This window comes from Mercenaria mercenaria, chromosome 8 (assembly GCF_021730395.1).
Source record: "Mercenaria mercenaria strain notata chromosome 8, MADL_Memer_1, whole genome shotgun sequence".
In the NCBI taxonomy this organism is placed as follows: Eukaryota; Metazoa; Mollusca; class Bivalvia; order Venerida; family Veneridae; genus Mercenaria; species Mercenaria mercenaria.
In genome coordinates, this window is record NC_069368.1 from 7,650,486 (window position 1) to 7,668,068 (window position 17,583).

The following is a 17,583-nucleotide window of genomic DNA, read 5'->3' on the forward strand; positions in this document are numbered from 1 at the left end:
TCTACCTTTTTCTAGAATATAAAAACTTGAATACTATCGCGAAATAGTTTACGACAAGTATATTTGGTAAATGCTATGTTAAATATCATATATTTTAACTCGTACAGAAATACACTATATGGATAAAACCTCGTAGGTTAAACCAAATGAAAAAGAAAAATAACACAAGCTTTTACATTTTCTAGCGTGGCTCAAATGTACATGTTATCCACTCTCTGAACAATAATTCGATATTACACTAAAATAAACAAATGTATCTTCTATATTTCTATTTTGCAGAGACATGACTTGCCGTGTTCCAACAGTACAGCAGAAGCAGGATCCTGTTTTCCTTTAAGAGCTACTGAGGGCGAGTACAATTTGAACTGTTAGCAATTCATTCCTCACACTGTTGTTAGTTTGAGTTCTGGAATCAATAACTTCATTTCATTTAGTCTTAATCAAGTAAACGATCTTAATTCAAACGTAAGGATTAAGACATAGTGCGTGAAAGGAATAAAATTCTCTATGAAAGGTAAGAAAACTTCATAATTAATCAATTCAAACCCGAAAAACTGCTTGCTAAATTGAGTTACCTTATATGTTACTTTAGAAGTCGCTGTTTGAACTGTAAGAAAATTCAAACAATTTATCATATTCCAATAAATCACAATTATTCTACATTTACTAATTGTCATCTTTTTTTTATTATTTTTCGGCGACGCCGTCTAAATTCGTTTTCGTTACCTTTGCCACGTGACTTCAGTTTGCAAATCAAACTGCTTGATAACGCATTATAGATAATTTATCAAAATGGAAGATTTATGCAACACTCTGCCTGATTGGACGAGAGTGTCAATTTCTTTCACTCTGTTGATTGTGCTACGCTGAGTGAAATGTAGACAAAGCGTTTATCCTAAACGACGCTGTTCACAGTTTTAAAGCTAACTTTGGCTCAGTATATTTAGCAAAAATATTGATATATCTCAAAATGATAAGTAAGTTTAATAAATATGATAACAAGAAATATCTTTAAAAATGATGGTCGGCGAATTGTAATAAGGATAGAAGTTTATGAATTTTTCATCTAACATTCAGCTTTCATCTAACTTTTTTCAAATTGTAAAACTAAACACCGCACTTTAACAATTTAAATGGTTCTATTTTAATTTTTCGCAAAGGTTTCGTAGGGTTGCAATTTTATTTCGTTAACCTTAGGCGAATAATTACAGCAGTAGTTTGATGAAGATTCATGAAGCGAGGTCATTAAACGTGTTTATATTTTTAGCTAAATTGGTCCCTATCCCCATTTGTAACAAAATAGCAGGAGACCTTACGATATTGTTATACATCGAGTTTGATAAAAATCCATTACATTTTAGTGGTTAATGCGAAGAAAGGCATATCTACTTTTAGCTATAGTGTTCCCTAATAGGGCCCAAGTTCCTATATAAATAAATTTGGAAGAGGACCTTATAATGATGCTCCAGACCAAGTATGACAAAGATCCACCAAGCTGTTCATGAGACGCTGTATAAAGGCATTTCTAGTTTTAGCTCTAGCAGCCCCTAAAAGGGGTCAAATGTCCCAGCTGAACAAAGTTGGCTACAAATCAAGTTTGATTAGAATACATGAGAAAAAAAATCAATTAAAGGATTTTTTTTATTTATTATTTTTATTTATTTCTAAAATAGGCCAACTGATCCCGCTTTAACAAAAGCATATTCGCTTTTCACGAATCTTTGGACAATGACGTCACACCTATAAAAAAAGTGAAGGTCAAGCAAAACATATAATTGTAATTATTTCAATATTTTTGTTTCATAAGGAAAGTTTGACCATAGTCATATCACATAGATAAACTGTATGCAGCGTACCTTCATTTCAGTGTAATGAGATTCAGTCATTATATAGCATATATAATAAAACAGATTTCAACTGAGTTCAATATTTGCATACCATACTAAAGAAAAATATTCATATATAATAAATCAGTTAAATAATTATATATTTTTATAACAAATATATAAAACGCATTTATATATATGTCAACATTTTCATATAGCAAATCAGAACTTTAAAGCATTACAAGACTTTTTCACCTTATCATGATACGACTATTGCTTCAATAAAAAATCTAAACGATTTGCTTACCTACTTTAAGTGTGACGTCATTCCAGATTCTATGTGATATGCATTGACGGATCAGCTTTGCTTTTAGAAATAATAATTAAATAATAAAACTGTAATTGTTTTGCTTGCCTTCATTTTTATAGGTGAACGTCATTGTCAAGATTCATGATAGCGATATGCATTTGTAAAAGCGGGATCATTGCCTTTTTAGAATAAATAAAAATAAAATAAAAAATCCTTTAATTGATTTTTTTCTCAGTATTCTAATCAAACTTGATTGTAGCTATCTTTATTAGGTCCGCACCAACTTTGTTCAGCGGGACATTTGTTTCCTTTTTAGGGGCTGCAGAGCTAAAACTTAGAATCTTTAACTTCTCTCATGTTGTGAATATTTGTTCTGGTTCTTCGGGATCATTGATTCAATTCTTTGATAAATAATACCTTAGCGGTTAGGGGTGCATGTTGCATTTCATAGTCAGAAAGATCAATCAACGTGTCTGCAATTCACGTTTGCTTTTCGTGCTTCGAGGATTACTTCCAGTTATTTATCAGCTCTCTGACACTTGGATCTTGTCAATTGGTGGAGCACTTATAAGGGCCTCCAATATTATATAGAACTTGCCTTTATGACACAAGCTAAGTAGCTTTCGCATTAACCACTAAAATGTAATGGATTTTTATCAAACTCGATGTGTAACAATATCATAAGGTCTCCTGCTATTTTGTTACAAATGGGGATAGGGACCAATTTAGCTAACATATAAACACGTTTAATGACCTCTTCTCATGAACCGCTTCATGAATCTTCATCAAACTACTGCTGTAATTATTCGTCTAAGGATAAACGAAACAAAATTGCAACCCTACGAAACCTTTGCGAAAAATTAAAAGAGAACCATTTAAATTGTTAAAGTGCGGTGTTTAGTTTTGCAATTTGAAAAATGTTACATGAAAGATGAATGTTAGATGAAAAATTCATCAACTTCTTTCCTTATTACAATTCGCCGACTATCATTTTTAAAGATATTTCTTGTTATTATTACTATTAACATTATTATAATTATTATTGTCATCATCATCATTATCATCCTTGTTGTTGTTGTTATTATTATTATTATTATTATTATTATAACAAGAGATGTCCGTAAGAAAGCCAGTGCTCGAATATTCGAATCGTTGTCACAGAAGCAGAAATATTAATCTAATGTCAAAATATCAATAGAGTTTCAAACAAAACTTTAACCAGAAGTTTCTAAGTCCAAAAGGGCGCAAAATTTGCCCAAAATACATGTCAGAGTTATGGGACTTGATGCAATCAACTAGGTTTCAATATAATATCTGCATTTGTTTTGCAGATGGTAACTTGCACGCAAAACTTTAACCAGAATTTCTAAGTCTAAAAGGGGGCATAATTTGCCAAAAATACATGTCAGAGTTATGGGACTTGACCCAGTGAGGTTGGTAATTGATCTAGAAAAATAAAAATAAATTTCAAATCTATATGCCTATAAGTTATAGCTAATGTACTTGCACGCAAAACTTTAACCAGGATTTTTTACTCCCAAAAGAGTGCATAAATTGGCCAAAATTCATGTCATTGTTATTGGACTTGATGCTATCAACTAGTTTTATAACCCCGAAGACACATGTGAAGTTTCATTTCAATATCTGCATTAGTTTTAGTGATAGTAACTTGCATGCAAAACTTTAACCAGATTTTTTAAGTCCAAAAGGGGGCATAATTTGGCCAAAATACATGTCAGGTCAGAGTTATGGGACTTGACCCAGTGAGGTTGGTAATTGACATAGAAAAAGAAAAAATTAGTTTCAAAGCTATATGCTTTTAAATGATAGCCATATGTATTTGCACGCAAAACTTTAATCAGGATTTTCTAAGTCCTAAAGGGGGCATTATTTGGCAAAATTGCACGTCAAAGTTATGGGACTTGATGCTATCACTTAGTTTTATAACCCCGAAGACACACGTGAAGTTTCAATTCAATATCTGCATTAATTTTGGTGATAGTAAGTTGCATGCAAAACTTTAACCAGAATTTTTTAAGTCCAAAAAGGGGCATAATTTGGCCAAAATACATGTCAGAGTTATGGGACTTGACCCAGTGAGGTTGGTAATTGACCTAGAAAAAGGAAAAAATAAGTTTCAAAGCTTTAAATGATAGTCATATGTACTTGCATGCAAAACTTTAACCTAGGTGTGACGCCGACGCCGACGCCAGGATGAGTAGAATAGCTAGGCTATTCTTCGAATAGTCGAGCTAAAAGTGATACTACTTCTACTTAAATAAGAATTTGTTATATTTCCTTTTTCTTTACATTAAGTCTTTTATTTAGAAGTAAGACAATATAATGATTATTATGATATAATATATTAATAAATTATTCTAAAATATAGGCATGTACATAAACTCGCTTGATATATTTGACCACGTTGACTAATAAGAGAGATGGTGGGTGGGGGGGGGGGGGGGCTTCCTCATTTCTAATGTACTAAAAATCACACTTCAAAATTAAACGTATACTTTCCCGTACAATAACCACATGTGCACATGTATAATCTTGTATAACACATTTGAACACATATGTTCCCGTATAATAACTAATTGATGTAACTACATTTGTAAGTACCAAGCCATTCTATAAATGAATGTATCAGGACAAAAATAAGTAATAAGGCAATGCTAGAAAATATATTTCTTAATTTTATTTGATCTTGATGTTGTTTTGGTGCTTTTCTTTTACTGTACAATTATATCGTCAAATGTACTATTTAATTCATCATTAGAAGATGCCTTATCAATACACTTATCATTGCTTCTAGAATTATGTCTCGCGTTTAACTTTTTATCTTCATTAGAGCGGAGATTCTAATACATTATATAGATTTTCTTATTTCAAATGTAACGTTTATACCGATAAAAACAAATTGCTTACTTTAAGCAATTGTCTGGAACGAAATCAGATATAGAAAAAGACGACAAAAAATTAAAAGAAGATTTTAATATAGGTATTATATAGCATGCTGTTTGATAAATCACATTTCTTCCTCGGATCTTGTCTAGTCTGACAGCTGCTGCATGAGAAGGTATAGTTTATCACGTAAAGTGCGAGTAGATTGAATCTAGTCCGTACACTCACAGGTTGGTATTCAGATCAGAGGTTTCTGTGGCAAATGTAATTCAAAGTCATCAGTTTTGTAAGAATATTCTAAATTTACATTCTGATAAAATAAAATGCATTATTGAGGAATGTGCAACATTTCGCAACATTTCTTACTAGAAAGAACTAGCTGAAATATTATTATTGACAAACAGTCTACAAACAAAAAGGATTATAGTCATTTCAGTACTATCTATATAACGAAACGGCAATCTTATGGGGCACAGTGATGTCATCATTCCTTTCTTATATGGGCATTTACCATGGTAAATCAGTGAATAACGGCTAAGAGAATCATATTTTGTAGAACATGACATAATATGAACCTTAGTTTATGTGCAGAAGTGTATCCCTTAATTTTATGTTCGTTCCATGTTCAATTGTAATTCACAGAATTTTGCCATAATTATCATATCTGATAATGCCTATATCGGAAAAGAACAATAACGTAACTGGGTCCAAAATGGCTGCAATTTCAGTTTAGTAAAGGTTATTTTATATTCCGACTTTCTTATTTTATCGCCAATGGATTTGTTTCATTAGGCTCTTTTTAAATAGATACAGTATCAGATGTTCCATATTCCTCTTTCAAAACAAAGACGTATGCAGTACATATTCATATGCCGTGTTTACCTCATACATATGTCATATATCACAACGCACATTTATTCGAGAAGGGATAAAAGTGGGATTTTACTTTGTATTGTGGAATTGTGGAAAAGTGAAGATAAAAGATCCTCGTTACGTATAAATAGTTTTCTTAAACTTATATAAACAGATGAGAAGAGAATGGTCTTCAAATACTAACTTTGTAACTTCATGTGTTTGTTTTCTATTTGTTTACTTTGTGTCTGTTTGTATGTGTATGTCTATCGCTTACATGTGTACATGCATACACAGCTTTGATCTGGCAGACCTGCATTGTTGGAAGGTAGCTATTCCTACTGGGTCATTGTGCTGGATTTATGACTTTTTTCTTCTTTGTTGATAAATGCTTCAAAAAAAAGTTTAAGAGGAATTGCATTACCATTACCTCTCATGAACAGACATATATTTATTGCGAGTATTTATATGCGCAACATTTTTCTAATATGTTTTACCTGGGCATATTCTTTATCACTTTCTAACCGGCTGATTTGTGTTTGAAGGAGATGGACATATCTTAATTGATAGGTACGCGTGATATACGTGCTTCACCAAACCGCAATTAAAATAGTTTCACTGAGATCCCCTGATATGACAGCGAAAACAGAAAAAAATTCTAGTTAATATTGGTTAGAGCATTAGAAGATGAAAGAAAGTTATAATTCCAAATGATAAGAATCCCCTTCATAATAAGATTTCCTCGCATTTCTTGTAAGGTAGTACTGGTTAACATGCTTATTCAATTAAGCTTACAAAGAAGCTTTAGGCAGTGCATGTAATCATGTAGTTTTGAATTTTATCGGATTAAAAGAGAAATCCTTTATTATAACATTGTTTATTCTTTCTGCAGAATACGTGTATTACAGTAATGAATTATTTTTATGCTTAGTTTGCTGTTTTGAAGCATTTAGAAAGTCTATAAACTCTCCACCAAGCTTTAGTAATGTAATGTCACAGTTTATTTATTAAAATGTTACATGTAGACTGCAACTGTAAATGACATAGGGGACAAGATGACTGCATGCAGATAAATATCTGTTGCAATAAAAAAAAATCGAGACTTGGAAATATATGTTTTACCGTCAATGTTAAATAAGAAAACTTTTGCAGTGATTTGTATATGCGGGTTTAATAACTGAATTATTGACGTGACCATCGTTATTTTCTTGTAAAAGAATGCAATAACAGAAATATTTGCATCACAAACGTAAACTGTATTTACCAAATTTCAATCTGTATTCCAGCGGTATCATGGAAAAGCAATATTAAATATTTGTAGGGATATAATCACAACAGCCGGGATGGATATCTCTAAACAAAAACGAAATCATAATTATATATTTGTCGGGGAATATATTAATGTGCGTGGAAGTTAAAGTGAATCTTTCATACTTTTTTGATTTGATTCAAGTCAAATTGCAACTTTCTAGGGATAAAATGTGTATTTTGTAGACACTGGACAGAGCTGGAATTCCGTCATATGAAAAAATAATAAAATTCCAAGCAAGATTAAAACACAATTCTACACCATGAACATATCTTACAAAATCTAAACGATCTACATTTCATATGAATTCTTACTTGTTTGAACAAAACCTGTATTTAAATTTTTCTATACCAGACATATATATTATCAATTTGATACTGCTTTTAAAAGGACTCTTAAACACGCAGATCTAACATTAACTGTCAATCTAGTGAAATAAACTTTGGTTTACTATCAATTTACTCCACTTATGCAATACAGCTTAATCTACATAGTTAAACATTGCAATATAAGTTAAATATGAATAAATCAATTTATGACCATCTGGGCCGTTTGATAGCAGAAGCGAGCGACATACATGCTTAGCTAAACCACTAAGACAATTCTACTCCAATCCCTTGATATTACAACGAGAAGAAAGAAAGTATAAATAAATATTGGTTTGAGCGTCAGAAAGATAGAAGTCCTGATCCGATTTGGCATTACTACTACTAGTATTTCTGTATCGTATTATTTGTTGAACATACATACTAATTAAGGCTATGAAGAAGCTAAATCGATCTGCTACTTGTAATGTTTCAGTTATCTTGTTTTTGTAAGATGCTTTAATTGATTTCCCACGTTTAATGGTTCAGTTCCCTTTTATGTAAGATGTTTAAATTCATTTGCCACCTGTAACGTTTCAGTTCTCTTTTTCTGTAATTTGTCACTTGTAATGTTTCAGTTCGCCTTTTCTGTAAAATGCATAAATTCATTTGCCTCTTGTAATGTTTATGCTCGCTTCTTTGTTAGATGCTTTAATTGGTTTGCCACTTGTAATGGTTCAGCTCTACCTTCTTAGGGTGCTTAAAAATTGGTTTGCCACTTGGAATGTTTCCATTCTTCTTTTCTGTAAGATCCTTAAACTGATTTGCCACTTGTAACGTTTCGGTATGCTTTTTGGTAAGGTGCTTAAATTGATTTGCCACTTTTTAAGATGCTTAAATTGGTTTTCAACTTGAAATGTTGCAGTTCTCCTTCTTTATGAACAGATCTTCCTTTTATGATTGCTTAATTTCCTTCAGATATATATTGAAATTACGAAGCTGTGTTATGCATAGCGTTCATCTAAACTATGTAGATAAATTATGAATTTATCACGTCATCATTTTTAAAACTGCAACTGTAACTGGAATATTTTGCGGCACGAAATATTTCTTTGAGGCTGAATTCTCGATAAAATGAATCTCACACTAAGCATAAACCTTATGGGATTCTAGCCAATCCTTTGATAACCACAAAGAAATTTATTTCCTGAAAATTGCTTTGTGTCTTTATTTCAATGTACCGTGTAAGCTGAGTAGGTAAAATTCATTACTTAGAAATGAAATCCCGGCATTACTTTTTGATCTTCCATCGTATTTGCATAGCAATTTGGTTGTTAATAGATATTGTATTACTGTTTCTATGATATAAAACAGAAAACGTTTTGTAAGTATTAATCCCATCATTCGCAATAAGAGTCGCACACCATTTACATGGTCAGTCTTTATATTCGTTAGCACGAAGAAAAGAGGAAATGTACTACATGTTCTTTATGTTTGTAAGTATACGTTTAGACTTTTCTAACTCGACAATTTTTATTTCAACTTTCTCAAAGGTATTTTTTTCAAATTGTTAAGATATTTTGAAACTTTGTTACAACCATTCATCTGTTTAGTATAAATATGTTACACGCACATAATACTAGAAAACTATTGAGTCATGGAAATATTTACACCGTCGCCAGAGGCAGACGTGTTTTCTTTGCTCTTGGATCTTACCATTATAACTCTGTTATTTGTGAAGAGATTTGCTGAAAATTGGATATAATAGATATGAATGTACGTTGTATCTTTCTATGCTTCTAAGTTGCCGTATCTTCGGTGATTGAGTGGCTTGCATCCAGTGATAACTTTGATAATTTTCTTCATGAATTTACATCAGGCATTACTTTTGTCCACCTGTAAAGTACACCTATTATTGGATATAATATATCGAATAATAGGGGATTAGGGAAACTAGATCCTGCGGTATGTATCATTATAAACCTACGCAATATAGCCTGTAAATGAAAAGGCAAAGAAGTAAATTAGGTGGTAAAAACTAGGTATACCTAAACAATATGGTGTTAACTTTAAAATTTGAAATACCCTTAGAAATGCAATCAGTACAAAAATATAAGCAAACGTGTATCCTGTATTACTCTGAACTGGAGATCTGATGTGAATAAAGATGATTTTGTTGGCCAAAACCTCAGGAATGAGAAAATACATTTCGCTCTTTTGACTGAAACTTGGTACTCGGGCAAGAAACAACATCAGTTTAAAACTTCTGACTTGAACCAGAATGGATATAAATAGAGTGTTACTAATAAAAAAAATAAAAAGGTGGTGGTGTTGCGATCACTTGTAGAAACACGATCAATATGCGAAAGTTAACTCGCGGTACTGTTCGAAGCTCTGAATATGGTATTTAGAAACTCGTTTTCAAAAATTTGACTATACACGTAGTGGGCGTGTATAGATTCCCGGCTCTATCAATAGATAACCGGTTCGTTGTTGACATTTTTTAACTTCACCGAAAACATCTTACAACATTATGAAAATTTACTTATAATTGGCTATTTCAATTTGCATATTTATAGTAACAACAGTGCTTTTACTAACTTCAAGGACTCCCTAGTATCAATGGGCCTTGACCAACATGCTGATTTCAGTACTCATACAGGAGGAAATAGCTTGGATCTGGACATAACTCAGTCACTTAATGGTGTTCATGTAGAAACATGTGAGCCTGTGCCATTTTTAACTGATAACTGTGTTGTGAGGGTTCTCTTAGAAAAGAGACTACTTCTAGTAGGAGCGTATCACTTAGAAACTTTAAAATTCTGAACGAGTTAAATTTTACACTGACCTTAGTGCAATAAACGTTAATTTACAGAATATTAACAAGTTTGTGAATGAGTTTGAATCGGAAATGGAGGACGTCTTGAATAAGCACGCTCCTCTTAAAGAGAAAACTATAATTCAGAGAGCTAATATGATGATATATGTTACGAACATTTAATTTAGGTAAAACATGTTGTTTCGAGTGTGTTAGCAATCGTATTTAAATACATGTTACGTCTTGGATACATACCAGACTCATCAAAACGTGGGATAATTTAACACTTTGGAAAGAAGATCCCAATAATTATCGTGCTATTACTCTGTCATCTGTAATGTTAAAACGTTTGGAAATTATATTGATATACAGATGGACGAGGCATTAATAGACAGCTTTAGTATACAACAAGGCGGATTTCAGGAAAAACTAGGATGTATTATGACGTTTTTCATATTACGCAAGCGTGTCCTTTTTCACGCGAGAATTCGTCAAAGATGTATGTATGTATGTTACCTAGATGGAAAATAGGCGTTTGACAATGTATGGCATCATGGTTTATTTTACAAATTAATTTAGAGCAAAATCGATGAAACATCTTTAACCGCTTTTAAAGATTTGTACAAAAATGTTACCAGCTATGTAAAATATAAGGGTCTGAATTCGCCAGTATTCCCGGTATTACAAGGGACGCGACAAGGCGGGAAAAGTTCGCCACTGCTTTATATCATTTTCATCAACGGTCCCATTAAACGGCTACGGTTTGTGTATGTATAATATGAATGTTTGTGCCCCAACAGTAGCTTATGATATGGTTCTTTGTCTTACTCGAAGTTTGGAATTGACAGGATGCTGGATATATTTTATAGTTACTCACGTCATTTAAGGTTCAAATATAATGCTAATAAATGGGGTGTTATAGTCTTTAACCTTTAGCTTGCTAGATAAATTGTCGTCTGCTGGAAATGTCGTCTGCTAAAATTGTAAAGTTCATTCAATTTGCTCCAAAATTGGAAGAAATATTGTCAGAGTAGCAAACAGCTTGGGACCTGATCAGACGCCGATTTAATCGGCGTCTGATCTGGTTCCAAGCTGTTTGCAAAGGCTGTTAAATTCGCCTGCAGCAGGCTAAAGGTTAATGAGTCTGGAACCGATAGGACAAGAACTGATAGAGTATTCAAACTTGGAGATGAAATAGTCGAGGAAGGAGAATACTATATCCATCTAGGACTGGTACCTGACGAGTTTCTGTCAACAAGTAAATGTATACAAGATGCTTGTATCAAACTTAGGGAACATTTCTTAATATCGCAAATTGCGGAATCCATCCAGTAGCAATAAATCCCATTGCGGCAAGAACAATATACCAGTCAGTTGTTCTTTCAAAAGCATTGTATGGATGTGAATTGTGGTCTTTGTATTCTAACTCTGACATGCTTAATTTAAAACTGCGCACAGATTGTGTGTAAAATCCATGAAACAACTCAATAAATTTACCAATATTGGCTTCGCCCTGTTTGCTTTATCCCTTGACTCCATAGAAACAATTATACACTTAAAAAACACTATTTGTTTGGGCGACTGTGTCATTTGCAGTGTAGATACCTCGAAAAATGAATGTTTGTTTACAAGTTAACGAGGTTTATGAATTTTGACAAACAGATATATGGTTTCATAGCAGATGTATACAGACAAATTCAAAAATATGATTTAGTGAAATTTTAGCTGGAATTCGTAGAGTTAGGATATTTCCCATCGAAGTGCACTTGGAAGTCACATTACATGTATATAAAGATGTCGTAGTGAAAGAGAAAAGATTGTCTGATGAACAATTATTCTCAATTAGGCAAGAATTACACAATGTAATTGCCCTGAAAAACCCGAGCGTGCTGTGGTGTATAGCTAGGGCTTACCCTAAACTTATGTTTATGTGTACTTTTCTCATTAAAACAGTCGGTGTACGATTATCGAAGAATGTCGTACAGCGTTGTACAAAATGCAGACTTGATAACTCATTTAATATGTTTCTGTCGTGAAAATCACAATTTACATACTTGTCTTTGAGACGCTGTCGTCTCAGCCTACGGCTCAGATACATTAAGTCAAGTGTTTAGAATGAGCCCGTATGAACAGTCGTGGTTATTTATACAAATATCTACAGCCAACAATAAACGTAGTTTGAATAATTATCAAATTGCAAGAGCTCTACAGAGGGTATTGACCTAACCGTGAATAGCATATCGTATACCCGTAACTATCTACTGTGTATCCTGAACTTCACACATATCATACCATGTGCCCTTAACTTCGCATATATTATACCATATACTCGTGAATTTGCATATACGAAACAATTTCCCCTTCACTTTGCATGTGTTATGTTATGGACTCTAATTTTGAATTAACTGTTGCCAAATTTTCTATTGTTTTTATTATATGGAGTAAAAAAACAAATGAAGGCTGTTATATATCTAAATGGTGCAAGTAAAGATATATCAGATGAGTGTTATTTCAGATTAAGCAGAGTCTAATAATTCAATGGTCGAAAAATTTGCTGACTTTTTCATGGCATAAATCTCAAATATACGTCAGTCCCTAAGTAATTACCAAAAGTAAGGGATGTACCAAATTTAGACAAATTTACTGTATTGGCTTATAATGAAGTGCAAACACTCAGCAGTAAATTGAATACTACGTCAGGAGAGCTAGATATTTTGCCAACACGCATTTTGAAATCACATGAAGACGAACTTCTCCCTAGTACCACTAAATTGGTGAATCTCTAATTGCAACAAGGTGTTTTCCCTGTGAAATACAAACAAGCTGTTGTTAGACCTTTGCTTAAAAAGCAGGTCGTGAACTAGAGCTTTCCAACGATCGTCCTATGGGTAACTTTCATTTCTGTCAAAACTTTGAGAAAGTTGTTCTTTACAAATTAAACACACATGTAATTCCAAACAGTCTTTTGCCTAAGAATCAGTCTGCATGTCGGAAATATCACTTGTTAGGGAGACATGGATCTCTTTATAGTAAATAATTCAGTCGTCGTTAACCTAGTTGTTAACCTGTTCGATTAAAATTTTGGAACTTTTTCGGTAGTAAATCAATCGCATTTCGTGAAAAAGCACATGTCGAAATAATCCAATAAAAAGTAGAAATGACATGTTTTTTTTCGTTTTTCGCAACAAAGCAGTGTTGTGATCGATAATAAGAGATGTTTGGAAAACATCACTCCTGTAAATCTGCTCTGCTTCGGTTGGTTAATGATCTTCTAACAGCACGTCTTGGGCCTTATTGCAATTGTCTTAAGTGCGGCACAATATTCTGCTAGATGCCCTAAAAGAACAGTATGGTGTCTGTGAAACATCTCTTCAATGGGTAGCCTCCTACTTAAGGCATCGTACTTGTAAGGTTAATGTCAACAAGGTATATTCATCAGACCGCCAGCTTGAATGCAGTGTGCCCAAAGGCAGTTGCCTTGGTCATTGACTGTATCTCACCTTTGCTGGAACTCTTTTTGATGTCATTCCCAAATCCATATCAGTCTACGGTTTTGCTGATGACCATATAGTAAATAAAGCTTTCGTCCTACATCTGCTTCTGTAGAATCACAAGCGGTCGGAGACCTCGAACGGTGCGCAGTTACAATCAATGAATGGATGAGTAGAAACAAACTGAAAATAAGCACTTAAAACTGAATTTATTATGTTTAGTACGAGACCTCAATTGAAAAATGTTTAACAAATTTGATTAACATTGATGATGATGATGATATCAAACGTTAAAGCACAAATAGATATTTTGATGCATTTCTTGATGAAAACTTGAACTTTAAAGATCAGTTAAATCGCAAATGTCGTACAGCCATGTTGAATTACCTACGAATTAAGAACATCCGAAAATATTTAACCAAAGCAGACACTTAAAATTAAGTTTTGTCTCTAGTTATTTCACATCTGGATTACTGCTATGTTATACTGTATAGTGTAGCTAACGGTGAAGTGCGTAAGATGCAATGTATTCAAAACATGGGAACAAAACTCTTCCTTAACAGGAGGAAACTGGACAGTGCCAAACAAGCATTGTATGACTTATATTGGTTGCCGGTGAAATCAAGGATTGAGTTTAAGATACTTTCTTTCATGTATAATTATCACATTGGCAGAGAACCTGTGTATTCAACAGAACTGCTTACAGAGTATGTTCCTAGTAGACACGGTTTGAGATCGTCAGACAATTCTGAATGTCGTTATGTTGTCCATATAACAAGTGCAATACATTTAACGACATTAGTTTCTGTATTATTGGTCCAAAACTGTGTAATGAACTGCCGATAGCATTACACAGAAGCAAATCGCTTGATACATTAAAAAATCTCAAGACTATATTTTAGAGACTGCATGGCTTTTAAAAAAATTGATGTGTTTTATATGCAATACCAGCAGGTGTAAGTTTTTAATTTTATGTGAGTTTTCACATTTCATCATAAATATTTTAAGGTTTGTTAAATTAAATGTTCAGCGCCATTGAATATGTCATTGTACAGAAATATGCGTTTAATCAAATTATCCACTTTCAGTTTCAGAGATCATGTGCAAATTGGTGGTGAATGTTTGGCCACCATGTAACCACTTAGTCTTTTATAGACCGGTTGGATCATTGCCTTTTAAATCCATTAAAATGGACCAACATTGACCACAAAGCTATCATGAATTTCAAAACGTCCATGAGAAAATGATTCCTTAATTTTATTAGAAAAATATCAGTTTAAACATCCGTAAAATACCAAGTAATGATTTGTTATTTTTGACTGTACTGGTCTTTTTAAGGATCGTTGATTTTTGTTATAATGCAGTGTGTTTTTACCCACAACGTGACTGAACAATTGGTTTAAAGGGGTCTAACTGGAAAAGTCTAAAACTGTGTAAGTTGCTTATGTGTATGAAACTCGTTGAAAAAATACTGAAACTGAGTTCAATTGAAAGAAAGTTTAAGATTATAATTTCAATAATGCCTCTTGTAAAAGTCTACCTATTTTTCAACTGAACACTTACGTTCATTGATCAGGTCTTAAAGGGTCCAACAAATCAATTACTTGATTAAGATCTTATTAACCACCTTTAAGTATTACAACAGCCAACAAAATAATACAATTTAATCAATGAACAAGCATTTTACGAGAACGTTTGTTAATACAGAGATAACCGTTTTACCTGTTATTGCAAAGAAAGGCAACAATTGCCACGGATAGGTATATAGCAGGTACCTGGCTTAAGCGGTTCGTAACTTACTATTTCTTGTAGCATTAGAATGGAATTTTATTACGGAGTTGTCAGTTTGTCAGTTAATGTTAAAATAGGATCATAAAACATAGTTTTATTCCAATATGGCGATTTCGTGACTAAAGTTTCCGTTCGTGAATCCAACACTCAAAGTAATTCCTTCAGGATTTTAACGAGTATTTTGATGTAAAGAAACAGATTGGTTTTGCTTCAGGAAATAGCTTTATGATTCATTTTAATATGTAAGCGTGTTAAAATGTTCATTTGGGATTTGCTTGATATTGACAATGCGTATTAAGTTACTCACTTAACGTAAAACTGACAACTTCTTACTTTTCCCCACTGGCACCAGGCCAGAAAGAAAAAAAACAGCATTTCGAAGCAAAAACAAGTATGACATTTACACTGGCATCAAACCAAAAAGAAAATTCCACTATACTAAATGGGCCATGGTCATGAACCGGAAAATATACGCGTGCCCATTTAAATCGCGCATTCCGCACAAAAAAAAACGATGGGTTAGTACACTTTCCCGTTCATGAACATGGTTCTTATAGCATATCTAGTTGTAGGGTAAAACATGTACATTTTTTTCCTTAAGGGCTGGTGCCAGTGCTTTTCTCCCGCTATTATCTTATGTTCAAGAGAGGAAAAGTGGTGAATGTTATAACCTCTCAAATATAAATCACCTTTTTATATAATATGGGACTTTTTGGGGGAAATCCCCGGTACCCCTCCAGCCTAATCAGTTAAAAGCTATGTGAGAGATGCCAAGCATATAATTTGAGTGTAATTTGGCTGCCCTTTGTCTGCACTTGAGTATTAGGTTGAAAGGAATAAGGCCTACTTGTTTGCTCCTTGATGTCGCCGGTAAAGTAATATTCGCAATATGTTATTTTCGCTATAAATTTCAGCGAATAAAACAAGTCGAATATTTTAGAAGTTGTGGCAATTTAACTCAAATGTGACTGTGGCTTAAACGTTTAAAGTGCTGTGAAAAATATTCAATCAAAGGTATTACATGTAACTTTTATATAGGGAAATTATCTTAAACAATAACCTGGTAGAAAACACGAAGAGTGCAAGATAAAGCTATTGGGTTTGGAAACTGCTGAATGAAAGGGACGTTCACATACACAATCCAAAGTGACCAGTAATTGAAATCAAGTAATGAACAAGTATGAAAATGAAATTATTACATTTTCTTTTCACAGAATTATTGAAACATTAGAGTGAAATATATCTGGTGTTTTCACAGTGCAAAATATCAAATATAGTTTTGTTTTTGCTGGTCAGACACTATAAAATGGATAAACTTAGTCAAAACATGAAATAAAAAAAGAATGTTTGTTTTACATGTTAGATGAAAATATCTTTCACTCATGAATACCATATCTTACATTTGCCACTCGCTCGTATAAATTTTGCATCTGGTATTCAATAGTGAAAGAAAGTTCAATCTTACACTGAAACAAACAAATACCCTCTCTCTCTATATATATATATGCAATTAACAAAGTGAACCCGTATATCATATATCAAGCTGTTAGATAAATCACATTTCTTTTTGTCTGGCAATTGCTATATGAGAAGGAATATGTTATCATTTATTTTTGATATTGTGACCAGCCTTGTGGCTTTTTGTCTAATCAGAGGTTTCCGTGGCAAATGTAATTTAAAGTCAGACAACTGCAATCAGTTTTGTCAGAATATGTAAATATTACAAAATGATAAATGAAAATAACAGTAAAGATAAAGACTGTTGGACTTCTGTCCTTGCTTTTTTGAAAATACAACGTGATATTGCCAACTTTATCTCAAATGGAGTCTTAAGTTGTTCAGAAGAATTGGATATGTAGGCTTTCCTACGGCCATTTAAGCGGTTTTGATATTTAGTAAGACGTTCCTGTACATTAGCATCAGTTATTTTATGTTTGTTAGTAATTATCTTAACTACATATTGATAAACTTACATTT

At 33.0% G+C, this 17,583-nt stretch overlaps 1 protein-coding gene across 2 annotated transcripts in view; it reads left to right on the forward strand.

Annotated features, from left to right (window-relative positions):
- Positions 1 to 307: 307 nt before the first annotated feature.
- The window catches only part of LOC123523112 (leucine-rich repeat, immunoglobulin-like domain and transmembrane domain-containing protein 2), a 76,723-nt gene continuing 59,447 nt past the window's right edge, over positions 308 to 17,583 (forward strand). The window contains exon 1 of one of the 2 annotated variants that reach the window (XM_045300750.2): positions 308 to 514. The gene's annotated coding sequence lies outside the window, so the exon portion shown is untranslated. The remainder of the gene's footprint in view (positions 515 to 17,583) is intronic. The other variant, XM_045300749.2, reaches the window with a different exon arrangement.